Source organism: Sminthopsis crassicaudata, chromosome 1 (assembly GCF_048593235.1).
Source record: "Sminthopsis crassicaudata isolate SCR6 chromosome 1, ASM4859323v1, whole genome shotgun sequence".
Classification (NCBI taxonomy): Eukaryota; Metazoa; Chordata; class Mammalia; order Dasyuromorphia; family Dasyuridae; genus Sminthopsis; species Sminthopsis crassicaudata.
The window spans coordinates 186,617,593-186,634,414 of NC_133617.1; positions in this window are offsets into that span (position 1 = coordinate 186,617,593).

The following is a 16,822-nucleotide window of genomic DNA, read 5'->3' on the forward strand; positions in this document are numbered from 1 at the left end:
TTCTTTAAGAAAATTTAGATGTTATTTAGGAGTATCAAGAGGGAAAGCGCTTTTTCTGTCATTACAATAATCACATCAAACAGATAACTGCCTATTCTGACTATATGTAAAATTGGCCCTGGTTTATTTATTGTTCTCCTCACTTATCATATAAATTTTATCTAGTATTGGTCCTTTGGGGTATATTTTCTAAAATAAATTTATTCTGTTTCTCTTTGTGTGTGTGTGTATATATAAGTGTGTGTGTCTACGTGTACATAAATAGAGTGTAAAAATACTTCTGCTTTCAAGAAGCAAGGAACATTCCTGGGGGTATGGGGAAGAAATAAAAGAAGAGAATTTTCTGCACATCTTCCTTTGACTCTGAAAGAGTAATGGTATTGAGATGTTATAATGATTACTTTATTTACAACCTAGCATTTCCATCCTCCATGATTGATGTACCCCAGTGACTATTTTCTTATCCCAAGTATAATAAATACGATGAAAAAAATCAGAAATCTAGTAATTTATCCATTTTAAAAAGAAATGCTGCTTATATGAACATATATAAAGTCCCTTTGTTTATTCCATTGCTTGGTATATAGATAGGATTTGGTTTAGGATATAAAGAAATCCTAAATAAGCAGAACTTCACTATTTATCAAGTATCTTTTTGAACTGCAAATTTATATGCCAAAAAATTTTAAACCCAAAATATCATAATGCATCTTAAAAATATTTCCCATGAAAAGAAAGGCTATAGTTATAATAGAGATACTAAGACATTTCTATAATCTTGAATTCTGCAGATCCTGGCTGTTTAAATCATCTAATCATTTTTCTCCCACTCTTTGCACCATTATCCTTCCAAATTCCCTGTAATGTTCTTAGACAAGATAGTTATGCTGTATCGTCCATGCAACAATATGAAAATAATATTACAGCCAGAAGCTAAAGGAAAATGTGTTATCATAAGACTGACAAATGGAAAACAAATACTTGTAATATTTTTGTTGTCATTAAAATTTCTGTCAAAGGCAAACACAATGACATTCTAATATCCCAATACAGTAAATTCAATTTGATATCTTTGAGGATATTATATTGTTGGCACTAGAAAGGGACACTAGTTTAAAACAAAGCCATTTATCTATAATTTTAGTCATCTGTTAGTTACAAATATATGATGTGACAGATCTCTCTAAAGAAAAGGAGGAAGGAAGAGGTAGAACATTAATAAGGTTTAAAGCTTTAAATTTTGAGTCATAGTTTCATGTTTGTGATTCAGCTCAGAATATTGTAGAAATTTAATACAGTATTGGGTAAGTTTGGGAAATAATTCTAGGATTACAAATTCAAAGGTGGAAGGAACTTTAGAAATCATGAAACTCCACGACCTCATTTGGTAGAAAAGTGAGGTTCATGTGGAAAAGTGACATTAAATCCCACTGGTATTAAGTACTAGACCTAGGATGTGGCCTGAGGTTATCTGAACCTAAATCTTCTGCTCTTTTTTCCATAATTATATTCTAAGGAATCAATGGACCAAATGCCATTGCCAGTAATGCTTCCCACTATCTTTTTCTTTAATAAAAAAGAATAGTTTGTAAAGGTCTGGGATTGTTTCCTCTTGTTTTATAAAGATTCACTTCTATATAAACATCGTTTTACTTGGCCCATGACAATGGGGAATTAATGTGTTGAATTATTGACTGTAGAATACTTATAAAATTTAATGTAGTGTGCTATAGTAGAATGATCTCCAAACATTGAGTCTAAAAAACTACATTCTAGTTTTCTTCAACATCTATTATCCACAGGAACATCTACACAGCATTGGGACTTTCTGAGCCTCAGTTACCTGAAAGAAGAAAACAATGGAACTTGTAATATGCTTTTCTCAGGAGTTTGGGGGGGAAGTATTTAATAAGCTTCACAATGCTTTAGAAATGTAAATTAATCTTGCTGTGGATGCTAGCAATACAATATATAATACAATAAGTTAATACCTTATAAAATATAATACAAGCAAAGAGAGAAATAAAAATAGACTTAGCAGTTGTTCAAAAGGATCACATGTGCTTAAAGAACCATGAAATCAGTTATTAAAATTGGAAAGTAGAACATGATATGAAGGAATTGTCTAATTAGTGTTCTTCCTCTTCTGATGTTTATCTTTTTCAGATGTATATCTGATCCTAAATTCTTAAAAGTATGGATATTTTAGCATAAGTTCACAAAGACAAGTGAAATCAAGTCAGAAGGCACTTTTAGGTGTGCCAGTCCCATTTGGCATTTTCCTGTCCCATTGTAGAAGTCAATGATGGGCAAAGACTTTTTCAATCTTCTTTAGGACTCTTCAAACTTAATTTGTTTTAGCCACTTCTGGCTTCAGGTTTTAAGAGGGTGGTTGGAAGAAGTCAATCCCATTTTGGATTACTGAAGGAAAAGACTTTAGGAAGACATGAACAGGTGCTGGCTGTTTCCATCATGTAACTATTTCTACAATAGAGACCAGGGATTTTATCTTAGTAATGATCAGAAATCTCATTCTTGGTTGAGCTCAATTGGAGAAGTCTTTCACTTTATCATTTCACTGCATGCACATACAAACATACACATGCACACCCCAAGTTTTGTTGTTTCTAAATTTATAATATCTTTCATAAAGTCTCCCTTTTCTCTTTTGACATTGACACTATCTTGTAGTATAGCTGAACTACTATTAGAAATCGTTACTGTAGAAGGTTGTAAAGAAGTAATTCCAGTGGTAATTGGATGACATTTTCTAATACACCTGGACTCAATTTTTTTTTAGAAATTTCTCAGGTCATTTCCAGGAGATGGGTATATAAAAGACTGATTTTGTCCATAGATAAGGAGAAATGGCAGTTAGTAGTATAAATCCCTCTACATATTAAGACTTCTGAATATTGGAAATGATTGCTTGGTAAATATCTGATAGAAAGAGATTCTGATTCTTAAAAAAAATGGCCAATTTTGTTTATTCATGATTTACTATTCAATTAAGTCCTAATAACATATGTCATCAACTCAATGTATGTTTCTTGCTTGATCTATTAGCATGATAAAACCTGAACATCTTTAGAAATTGTGTTCAAGCAGGATGAAGCACTGAATGAACTAAGACAAATGAATGTAACAGCTGAGCTGAATTAATATAATTGAAAATATCCTTGCCCTTGAGAAGAGAACCTTAACCTTCAAACATTCCAAAGTGAGTGATTCCAAGGTAACATCTGCTACCATCTTTCATGGATTTCATTGCTGGTAATTCTTTCCTCAAAGTAAAATTTTAGAAGGCCTTTCTTACTTCTCAGTAAACACACTGATAAAAGATACCCCAAAGAAGATTTGATTAAGGCAATAAATGTTTCTTATTTAAATGAGAGAAGTCTATCTGGTCAATATTTACATTAGGTAATCATGCTCTACTTCCAGTTGAACTTGTCCTTGATGAATTATTAACCTTTGAAAATGTCCCAAAACTGGGTCCATTAGTCAACATGTATAGTTAATAGACTTAAGCTTTAGACGAAGAGAATCCTGGAGTCCTAACTCTATTAGTTGCATAGTGCTGAACAACTGGAGAAAAAATATAGCTGTGTAAAAACAGAGATAGTTTACCATAGAAGAAAGAAGAAAAGGAAGGAAGGAAGGAAGGAAGAAATTAATGAAAGAAGGAAGGAAGGAAGAGAAAGAAGAAAGGAAGAAAGTAGAAAAGGAGAGAAGAGTGAAGAGGGAAAGAGTAAGAAAGGAAAGCTTAAATTAATTAAATTAAAAACAGTAATTTAAAACTGATTCAGAATTTGATAAATAATAACTTCAATCATACCAACTCCCATTCCCTCAAGGAGGAAAGGGAGTACCTGTTTTAAAAGTGGCACTTCTACACAGAAAGAAACCAGGCTTACTCTGTCTTTAAATGCTAAACATGAATTAAAAAGACAAAAGAGAGAGAGAGAGAGAGAGAGAGAGAGAGAGAGAGAGAGAGAGAGAGAGAGAGAGAGAGAGAGAGAGAGAGAGAGAGATGCTTGCTCTGTCTTGGTTCTTGTGTTTTTTCCCCTTTCCAGATAAAGACTGTGGGTTCTGCTTGAAGTAGCCATCATTGCTCTGTGGAGAACAATCTCAGAGCTCTTAGACCTCCTCAAGCTGGCATCTTCTCAAATCACTGAGAGTAAAAAAGCTATACAATTAATGCAATTTATTGTTAAATGAATGTCTATTACTTCTAAGATGCAGCATATTTATTATTTGGATAGATCATATTTTTTGGCTTTTGAGATATTTCCTTGAGGAAGATGATGATGATTGAGCCTATAATTAATTAAAATAAAATAATATCATCATAGAATTAGAAACTGACATTAGAAAGTAACTTCAATCCAACTAGCTCTTTTGACAAATGAAAATACAAAAAAATATTTTTAGATTTAGAACTAAAACAAAAATATAAGGGTCAATTTTCAGAACAAAATAAGCCTCATAAAAAGAGAAATTAACTCCCTGTGTTAGAAAGAGTAATACAATCAGGAAGTCAAGATCATTGGTTTTTGAGACAGGCAAACAGTAGCTGTAGTCAATAATGCTGATGAGACTGCTAGCTTATTTTAGCCTCTGAAGTTGTCTGTAGTTACCTTATAAAAGCAAAGTTAGGCTAGGTTTATGGACTAGCAATCAAAAACTGGCTCATTCTTCAGAGATTGTTGTGTTGACAGATTGTCAGAAAGAACAATCTAGCTAGTTTAGATCTGTTTGTGATAATATCTTGCAGTTCTAGAGGGTTTGGTTGCTTGGGTGAGATCATCTGCTGGGGGTTTCTGGGTTCTTATTTCTTTTTTTTTTAATTTTTTATTATATATATATATATTTTTTATAATATTATCCCTTGTATTCATTTTTCCAAATTATCCCCCCCTCCCTCTATTCCCTCCCCCCGATGACAGGCAATCCCATACATTTTACATGTGTTACAATATAGTCTAGGTACAATACATGTGTGTGAATATCATTTTCTTGTTGCACAATAAACATTAGAATCCGAAGGTACATGCAACCTGGGCAGACAGATATTAGTGCTAACAATTTACATTCACTTCACAGTGTTACTTCTCTGGGTGTAGTTATTTCTGTCCATCATTGATCAACTGGAAGTGAGTTGGCTCTTCTTTATGTTGAAGATTTCCACTTCCATCAGAATACATCCTCATACAGTATTGTTGTTGAAGTGTACAGTGATCTTCTGGTTCTGCTCATTTCACTCAGCATCAGTTGATTTAAGTCTCTCCAGGCCTCTCTGTATTCCTCCTGCTGGTCATTTCTTACAGAGCAATAATATTCCATAACCTTCATATACCACAATTTACCCAACCATTCTCCAACTGATGGACATCCATTCATTTTCCGGTTTCTAGCTACAACAAAAAGAGCTGCCACAAACATTTTGGCACATATATGTCTCTTTCCGCTCTTTAGTATTTCTTTGGGATATAATCCCAGTAGTAGCGCTGCTGGGTCAAAGGGTATGCACAGTTTGATAACTTTTTGGGCATAATTCCAGATTGCTCTCCAGAATGGCTGGATTCTTTCGCAACTCCACCAGCAATGTATCAGTGTCCCAGTTTTCCCACAGCCCCTCCAACATTCATCGTTATTTGTTCCTGTCATCTTAGCCAATCTGACAGGTGTGTAGTGGTATCTCAGAGTGGTCTTAATTTGCATTTCTCTGATCAGTAGTGATTTGGAGAACTCTTTCATGTGAGTGGATATAGTTTCAATTTCTTCCTCTGAGAATTGTCTGTTCATATCCTTTGACCATTTATCAATTGGAGAATGGTTCGGTTTCTTATAAATTAGGGTCAGTTCTCTATATATTTTGGAAATGAGACCTTTGTCAGAACCTTTGTTTTTAAAAATATTTTCCCAATTTGTTACTTCTCTGGGTTCTTATTTCCATGTGGCATATATGTCTTCAGGAAGAATTCCATCTAATATTTTGAGCTGCCAGAGTTCTTAGATTGTTATCCATCAAAAGTCAATAGCTATACTGTGTAATATGGCCATAAATAGTTTTGTCTTCAACAGCCCTTTCTAAAACCTTTTCTCTTAGACTTACTATTATAAAGGCCATAGTACCCATAACAAAAAAAAATTAAGATACTTTTTTATTAGAGATGCTAAATGCATATAAATGAAAATTTCACATTATGAGAGAAATAATCAGTGACAGAGACAGAGACAGAAACGAAGAGAGACAAAATAAACAAGGGAAAAATAAATAATATGAAAGTCATTATTGTTGACAATCTCTGAAAAATAATAGCTAACTGAACACATATAAAAAATCTCAAAAAAAAATTGTTAAATAAATTTTCAGAAGAGTAGCAACCTACACATGACAAATCTTTACATCAATCTTCATTCAAATGGTAAAATTGTTTCTTTAACAAATGGGTATAAATTTAAAAAGAACATTTTGATCACTCAGATTCGACATGATTTTTTTAATAAGAAGGAAAACCAAGAACCTTATTTCCTCCTTAAAATGAGGTTACATGACTGACAGACAAAGATAATGTCATATACAAGTATTTCTTGATTTTAGCAAGACATTTAATAAAGTTACATGATTTCCTGAAAGATGTAGAAATGTATTCGAGGGTACAATTGTATCCATTGAATTCACAGTTGAATAAACAGATATTTTACTTAATAGAGCAATAGAGAAAGGTATGTGTTGCTATGCCACAGGACTATGACTTGTCCTACTATTGCCTACTTTTTAAAATCAATGATTAGGATAAAAACACAAATGGCACGCTCTTAAGTTTTTAAAATGTCATAAACTTGCAGCAGATAGCCAACATGATCCATAAGAGAGTCAAGACTTGAAATCATCTTGACACTATAGAGATGGAACCAACAAGAACAATGTTATAAGGATAGATGTAAAATTTTGCACTTACACTGTGGGAGCTCTGACTTAATTACAGCTTAAATATTGGAGCTTTTCCTGATCAGTCTCCTAAGTTAATAGTATAATGCTGTTGCTAAAATATAGTAATAAAATCTTCAACTCTATAGAGTGAGGATCCAGATATCTGGAGGTAAAAGAGTCATTATACTTTGTGATGGTATAGCCACACATGGAGAGTCTGGCTCAGTTTTGTTTTTAATCAGTGTGGTGCTCATTTTAAGAATACATGTATATATGCACATAACTGTGCATCTGAACACACAGGTATGAATATATGCACATGTATAGGAATATTCATAGACTTATGAAATGAATAATAAAATTAGGAGCAGATCCAAAGTTAGATGAGGCTACTAGAAGTGTCATATCATGTAAAAAATTGTTGTAGAAATTAAAGTGAAAATTTAGGAATGGTATAATCGATCTTCAGATATTTGAAGGCTTGTTAAATGTTTTATCCTGTGGGAGCTAGAACAAGCACCATTATAATTATAATAGGGAGAGAGATTTTAGTAAAATCTTTCTAACTATTAAAGCTGTCTAACAACAGACACAATAATATTAGTTCCCTTTGATGAGATTTCTAACTAACCCTGTGATCATCTGGTTGGCATATTATAAAAAGAATTCTGACATAAGAGATTTTATAATCTCCCAAATAACTTCTCTACCTTTTCAACGCTCTCAACTTTGATTCTATGGTTGATCTCTCTTCTCCTATCTGCTCTGATCCTATCCAAGGCACTCCCTGTAAGGCGAGGGAAGAAACAGTGCTCCCAAATTATTTCCAGTTTCTAGATCCATCCAATAATTTTTTGTGCTCTGATGGTTCCAGAAGGTACTGAGGGGGTCAGGAAATATCACTCCAAAATTAATAAAACCTAGGTTTCATTCCATGTTGTTTTTTTTTTTTAATGGAAAGCAAAATTATTAGAACCAAGATAACAATGTATGCAGTAACAGTGATAATTATTTTTAAAAAAATTAATGTATGCAAATAAGTCATTTTGACTATTATAAATATTCAAATTAACTATAAAGAACATATGAAGAAAGACACTATCTGAATCCAGAGAAAGAACTGGTAAATAAAAAGTATATAAAGACTAATTTTACATAGACATACCTATTTTATTTAAAAGTAATAATCTCTATGGTGGAGAGAAGGAAAATTTACATGATAACTTTGTTATAGGAATAACATGTTATACCTAATAGATATGCAGTTTCATGTTCAATCTTTTCTTTATTATGCTATATTGTGGAAATTTCTGTTTTATTCTATGAATCAAAAATAAATATGGGAAAAAAATCTTTCTATTTTATAAAGAAAGAAATGCTTTCTATCTTTCTTTGTAAATGGAAATGTGTGTGTTTATATGTAAACAAATATTTCTTTTAAAAAAGTATAAACATTTAGCAAACATTTACTAGTAATAGGCTCACAGAAAAATTTTAGGAGTTTGGAGTGTACAGGAAATAGAAAAAAAAACATTATTTTGTTGTTGTTTTATTTTGCTTTTGCTTTTTAGATATTACTCTGATTCTGATGTACTATTAACACAATAAAAACCTTTAGAAGAATATAACTATGGAAGTTTGGTAGAGGGAAGATCCATTAACTGGAATTTCAATGAAAAAAAAAAAGTCAGTTCTGATGTCACTTCTGTTCTGAGACAAGCTCCTGATTGGGAAGAAGTATTAATGGAAGATTCTGATTGTCTAACTAAATCCTTTCCTTGCTAACAATTCTTAATATGTAAATGTTTGCCTTGGATCAGTCTTTGTCTATAGTGATGGTGAGAGTTTGGTGAAAATGTGAGCAATTATTTGATTTAAATCTTCATAGTAAGAAACCCTTCTGTGACTTTCTATTTTATTAACTTCCTGGTAAACTCCATTATTAAGCTGAGTCTCTGAAAAATAAATAATGGATAACAGCAAGGGAAAAAAGTTTCTCAGCAGTATTTGTTTAATAAGTGATGGGTCTTGAGGTTTGGCCTTAATATTTTCTACCTATTAAAGTATGTTTCTGAGCAAAGAGTCTCCTTGAACTGCTTAAAAATATAATTGTTTTTTGCAGCTTTGGTAATATCTGTACTAACAAAGGGGATGGGGATCATTAAAGTAGTGGGAAGTCTATTCTCAGCTGGATGGAGAGTGCGGTTCCTGGAACTTTAGACTATCAGATTTAGAAGGAACCTGAGGTATTAGTTTATTATTCTTTGTGGGATGGTGGGATGGAAGATGGGAATCTATCAGTTCAACAAGGTAGGCAACCCCTAGTGTGGAAATTCTCTTCCCTGAGTCAGATCCAGAAATTGTCTGTTAACTTAAACTCATAGGAAATTTCTGAGAGAAAAGCTAATGTGTTTCATAGGCAACATTTAAATCAGGCCAGGCCTTGTGGATTCTAAGGTCAGTCCCTTTAACCAGTAAGCCACACTGCCAAATTTCTCATCTAGTTCTGTTCTTTCATTTTTGAGATAAGGAAACTGAGCCTTTGCACTTTCAGATAATTTGACACATTCTATATACATACTTCTTGTACTGATACCCTTCATTGACTGGTCTCTCAGATTATTTAGCCTTATGTATTTGCCACTCAGTCGCTTTTATTAAAAATTACTTACTAAGCATAAAAATCAAGCCATGCCATTCTTCCTCCTGGGACTGAATTCAATTAGTCCTATTCTGGCTGACATTTGAGCTATATATTGATGTAGTTTTCTACAGTTTAAACTATGCATGGTATTGAAATGTTAACAACATTTTGATTCTGAGCCAGTTGAAACAGAAATAATTTTCCTAATTTTAATCTTTCTCCTCACCTTTTTTCCCTTTTCTTTTCCCTCCCTTCCTTTTAATGTTTTTCTTCTCAGGATCTCAAGTCTCTACTAGAAATGCCAGTGGTGAGAACATTGCCTATGGAGGCAAATCTGACCAAGAAGAATCTGGGACTCAGAGAAGTTATCTACCACCCAGTCCAAATGAGCTCAGAATCACTCCAGAATAGACAATCTGGTTTTCTGATATGGATATTGCCCAGAGTTGTTATGGTATACTAAGGCAGGTTCATAGCCTGTGTATGATCAATCAGTTCAAGTTAAGTCTGCCTTCTCCATAAAAATCATTTGTGTTGATAAATGGTCAAAGGATATGGACAGGAAAAATATTCAGATGAAGAAATTAAAGATATCAATAGTCACATCTAACAATTATATAAGTCACTATTGATTAGAGAAATAAAGATAAAACAATTCTGAGAAACATATTACATCTATCAGATTGGCTAATATGACAAAAGAAAAATTATGAAAATTGGAGAAGATGTAGGGTAATTGAACATTAATGCACTGTTGGCAGAGTTGTGAACTGATCTAGCTATGAAATTTGAAACTATATACAAAGAGCTATGAAACTGTAAATACCCTTTGATCTAACAAGATGTTATTACTTGGGCTGTATCCCAAAGAGGTTATTAAAAGAGAAAATGACTCACATATACAAAAATATTTATATCAGCAAGTAATTGTAAATTGAAGGGAGGCCCACCATTTGCAGAATTTCTGAACAAACTGTGGTCTATGAATGTAATGGAATACTAATGTTTTATAAGAAATGATGAGCAGGTGGATTTCATAAATAACTGAAAAAAATGTATTTGAAGTAATAGTGAGCAAAACCAGGAGAAAATTGTACATAGCAACAGCAAATTGTACAATAAACAACTATATTGACTTAACTCTTCTCAACAATGCCATGATCCAAAACAATTCCAAGCAACTCATGATGGAAAATGCTACCATGTAGAGAGAAAGAACCATGAAGTCTGAATGCAGATATTCACTTTTTGAGGTTGTTTTTGTTTTTGTTTTTTATGTTTCCCTTTTGTTTAAGTCTTCTTTCACAACATGATTAATGGGAACTATGGTTAACAGAATTGTTTATGTATAACCTTTATAAAATTGCTTGCTCTCCTGGGGAGGGAAAAAGGAAGGAAAGGAGGGAGAAAAATTTAGATCCCCAAATCTTACAAAGATAAATGTTGATGAATATTTCAGATTGTTTGCCATCTAAGGTGGGGGGGAGAGAGGGAGAAAAAAAATGGAACAAAAGGTTTTGCAAAGGTGACTTTTGAAATCTATTTTATGCCTATGTTTTGAAAGTGAAAAAAAATACTTTAAAATAAAAAAATAAAGATCACTGCAATGAGCTCCCCCCCAAAAAAGATAAATGTTGAAAACTATTTTAAAATAAAATTGAAGAAAAAATATATTAAATAAAAATGCCCATTGTGATATTCATCTCCAATACAATCCCACAAACTTTTATACCCAATTTCAACTAATTCTCCCTTCCCCCAAGCTACAGTCTCCCCCCTGAAGTTCCTTACCTACTTTCACCTGAGGCACCTAAATGGCCAAGTGAATAGAACATTGGCCCTAGGGTCAGAACAACTTGAGTTAGAATCTGAGCTCACTAGTTTTATTTCACTAGTTTTACTACCCAAGTTAGTACCTCTTAGCATGTGTTATATTAATGGTTATTTTCTTCCCTCTTCTCCTCAGCCAGATGTTGATCATTCACAATTGCAAACTAAAATTCTACTTTGGCATCCCTAGCAGCAGTTGAGAAAATTTCACAAACTTCCCCACATGAATACTTACTCCCTCTTCCTTAGATCCCTACTTAGCTATAATAAGTGTCTCTTTGTTTGCAGTTCCATGCATCTAGTAAATAGCCAGTATATAAGAACTCTATCATGATTTTCATCTTGACTGGGACAGAATATAGGACAAATAGACATGGATAAATTATAATTATGATGATATCATTATGTTCTCTTTTCCTTGAAACATCTTTGTCTTGTGAAATTTCCTATTACTGTCCAAGAAAACTTCTAATTAGGGTTACAATCTTTGTGTCATCTTCAAACTTCACTCTTCCTCACCTAAGTTTCTTATTTTTTGTCAAATATGTCCTGTCTACATCCACAAGATCTTTCACATCTTTCTCCTCTCTGCTCATATATTCACTACTCTAATTCAGGTTCCATCATCTCTTGAAATAGTTTTCTAACTGACATCACTGTTTTAATGTTTTCCTTCTCCAATATAATCTCCAAAGTCTGACCCTAAAGCATATGTTTGACCATTTGTTTCCTTTGGTCCCAACTGACCCATAGAGGCCAGAAAACTAGGACCCACATGGCAAATTCTTCCACCTGTTTCTGTATATCTTGCTAGCTAAGAATGCTTTTTACATTTTTGTAGCTTTTTTGACCCCTAGACTGTAAGATAAAATATTATTTTATCTTTAGATCATCTTTCTTCATTTTTATTTTTTGTATTTCACAAATCACATAGTGTACTTGAGAATTATAGAAATTATAAATAAGCTAATATATAAATTAAGTAGACAATAAAGAAAGTTTCAAAGCTACTGAGATAGAGATGTAGGAACAGATAAGAATGTAGTTTACAAAGAGAGTGATAAGGATGTTTACAGAAAAGCCAAAACCAATTAAGATCTAAATGTCCTGCTGCCTTGCACTGACAGTTGTGAAATCCTGTTAGATTAAACATCAACTAGGGCTTACTCTGGTGTTATCTCATCTCCTATCCTCAGCTTCTATATCATTGTCTCCTCCTGTTTTAATGTTAATTAATTGACCTAGTCTCAGTTTCCCTATTGGATTGACCCTAAAACCAACTCTCTCTTTACCTTCAACCCTAGCCAATCATTTTGACCATGACTCCTGCCTAGGTCCACCACCTAAATCCTATGAATTATATAACAAATGCTAATCCCTGATATTCTAACAAAGCTCCTTCTTAAAACATGATGGTACCACTACTTATCTCATTTTCAAACCAACAACTGACATTGCCAGTTCTAACTCTTTGGATATAATCAATCATAATGTTAGCTAAATGGAACATATAGGAAAGAGACAAATTCATCATCTCATGGGTCAACCATATAACTGACCCTTAAATGCACTATTCATTTAAATAAGATGTTATTTTGCTTTATTTACTTAGTGGATACTATGAGGTGAGTCACTTAACCTTCATTGAATTTCAGAGACAAGCATGTAAAAGGTAATTACTTCAATTATGTAATTAAAGTTAAAATAATATTTTTATTTATGAGAGACAGAATAGGGCAAGCTTAAAATTAAAACAAATATGCATAGAATCTCATATCCCAAGAATGGGTGTTACTGATTATAAACTTCCTAGATTGAATTAACTCACATGTAAAGATCCCTACAAAGAAAAGCTACTTCTCTCAAATGCATGTATATCAGCCCTTTCTGGCTGATACATGTACCTATTCCATGCATATGTGAGTTAAAATATTTTAAAACTATATAAGTTAATTAATATGTTGTTAAAGATGAACTTTCAAGAATAAGGCCTGAAAAACAGAGATTTTAAGAGCTGCTTAGAAATATTGTACAAGAGAAAATGGATTGATTTGATTGAAGACAGAGGTTATAGTGGTCAATGAATGCAATAGAGATGACACAGACCTAAGAGGGACATGTAACACATAAAGTAACAGAATATATCCAGATTATTCAACAACTATGAAGAATGTCTCAAAATCTTCCCTTTCTACACTAGGTGAGTCAGGAAGATGTAGTTCCTTCACTTTGGTTAAGGAACTTAAGAGTGGTTTGCATAAATCCAGTAAGATAAGAGATGTGAAGTTCTAGAAGCAGAGAGGAGAGTCCTTTCCCTGAGAAGAAATCATTATGGGTTAGAGAAGAAAAGCCTAGCTATATTCTCTTCCTCCTCTACATCTTAATCACAAAAAATCCTTATGAATCTCAAAGAATCATACTATTTGTACTTTAAAAAATTCTGATCCTAGCAGTTTCCCCAGAATTGTTGACTCCATCTCTTTATTAAGTTCTGTAACCAAATTAGACATACTAGGGTAAAGCAATTTTAAGACTACAAGATGCCCATCAGAAAGCCTCCAATGACTAAGGGAATCTTCTAAGTACTCTATGGATGAAGTGACTGATCATCTCCCAACCAAAAATTGAGAAGTATTAACTTTTCCACATATGTTATCTTTTTCTGAGCACATTTTTTTCTCCTGGAGCAAGCAACAGAGAGATATTTTATAATCATGGTTCCTTCTATACTATATGAGTAAGTATTACTTTCTAAAAGCTAATTAAATCTAACTAATTAATGTAAAGCAATAACCATATTGGACAGACTAGAGGAAGAACAAAAATGAAGACTCAAAGCTTTACAAAACTAATTCCAAGTTCTCTGGGCTATCTCTACAAACCTGAGTGGAAATATGGTAGACACCTTTTTGGAAAACTAGCTTCCCATTACATGGCATTCTAACTTCAGAGTATGAGATAACAGATATATTAATTGTTAAAGCAGTAATTTATACCACAATCAGAAGCCAAAGGATAGGAATACCAAAGAATTGACTGCTTATTAGATTCAGAGTAATTTGATCTCATTTGACAAAATTTTAATATATTTACTACTGTATGCCAAAACAAAAGCACATGACTTAAACAAAGTATATAATTATTATCTTTTTCATACAAAAGCTGAAAATACTGAATTTTAGGAATAGTCATGAAAGTAGTTTATAATAATAATGATAGTACCTACACTCAAGGAGTTTATAGTCACTTAGATAAATTAGAAATACAATGTGAACACAGTTATATATAACACCATGGAGAATGTGATAAAGTCATAAAAGATTCAGATAAGGTGCTCCAGGAAAAATTAAAGTAAAATTAAGCAGTTTCATTTGATGGAACATAATGTATATGAAGAGTGTTATAAAAGATGAAAGAGTACATAGGAGAAAAAATTAAAGGCCTTCATTAACACGCTAATGACTTTGTATTTCATCCAAATATGAGAAAGGACATTATTTATTCAGCCGTGAATTGAAAAATAATATTTTTGAAACTGTACAAAGGATAAATAATGTAAGGAATGGCCTATCAATAAGAACATTACTATTTAAAATGTACATAGAAGAAACAAAGTTGTAGAATAGGAGAGGTGTTTGCTACTACATACTGAACAATCATTTTTTAAAAAAATTAACCTTAAATATTGAGAACAGAAATTGATTGTTTGTACCTTTCATATTTACCTCTCAAAATGTGTTGTTTTAATTAATTAGTCAAGAATGGACAGATAATTTCTTATCCAGTATTTGGAAAAATTCAAACCAAAAAAGTGATGAAAATCATTGAATATATTACAAAGGGGGATTATTTGAACAAATAAAAGGGAGTGCCTGGCATGTAGTAGACATTTCTTTTTTAAATTTTTGTTATTAATATTTTTATTAAAGCTTTTTATTTATAAAACCTATGCATAGGTAATTTTTCAATACTGACCCTTGCAAAGCCTTCTGTTTCAGATTATCCCCTCCTTCTCCCAATCTCTTCCCCCAGATGGCAGGTAGTCCAATACATATTAAATATGTTAAAATATATGTTAAATGCAATATCTATATCTATATCTATATCTATATCTATAACTATATCTATATCTATATCTATATCTATATCTATATCTATATCTATATCTATATCTACATGGTTCTCTCTCTGGGTGCAGATGGCTCTCTTCATCACTGAACAAGTGGAACTGGTTTGAATCATCTCAATGTTGAAGAGAACCACGTCCATCAAAATTGATGATCGTATATTCTTGTTGTTGCTGTGTATAATGATCTCCTGGTTCTGTTCCTTTCACTTAGCATCAGTTCATGTAAGTCTCTCCAGGCCTCTCTGAAATAATCCTGTTGCTTGTTTCTTACAGAACAATAATATTCCACAATATTTATATACCATAATTTATTTAGCCATTCTCCAATTGATGGGCATCTATTCAGTTCTCAGCTTCTTGCTACATGCAGTAGACATTTCACAATTATCTATTCTGTCACTTTGCTGTTCAGTCCTAATAATTAGAAGTATTAGCTATGTGTTCTTTAACAAATGACATTGTCTTTGAGATACAGTTTCCTTATTAATAAATATGATGATTATGCTGCTATTGTAAGAGCTGGTATGACCTGATAAAGAGTTTCTTGGTATAAGGAAGATCTTTGTTTAAGTGCCATTTAATTTCTATATTTCTCTTGATACCAATCAAATTATTAACCTATGATCTATTGAAGCCCCTATGCTCAAAACCTCAACCTCATATTTCCCTCAATTCTCACATCTAATAAATTCCTAGGATTTTTAAATTCTATCCCTAGTTGATCTCTTGCCCCTTCCCTTATTCTCTGAATAGAGGAATTGAATGTAAAATATTAGCACTACTGTCTATCTACCCACACTAGTTCAACAAACTTTCAATTAAAAAACTATTAATCAAATATTAATTTAGCAAGATTAATGGGATACATGATCTACTTTTTGAGGATCAAACTGGATAAAAAATACAGAATGACATCATTGATTGGGCTAGTCACCAATTAACGAATTATTTGGCCATGAAACTCATAACAAAATTATTTCTATTACGTATTTTGTCGTATGTGTCTTTTTTCTGTTTTTTCATTGCTAGCAATAGAGTAGCAAGGGCAATGAATTCCGGTGATTCCATCTTGCTAGCAGGATTAAATATAAAATCCTGTTTGTCATTCAAAGTCCTTTGTAATCTTTGATACACTGACATTACTTTCCTCACTCTTCCTGGAATAAAATGCTCCATCTTTCAGCTCTGGTCATTTTTACTAGCTCATCTGATGTGTAAAATGTTCTTCTCCTCCAAACACCATCTCTGTCACCTGGATTCCCTTACTTTCTTCAAATTA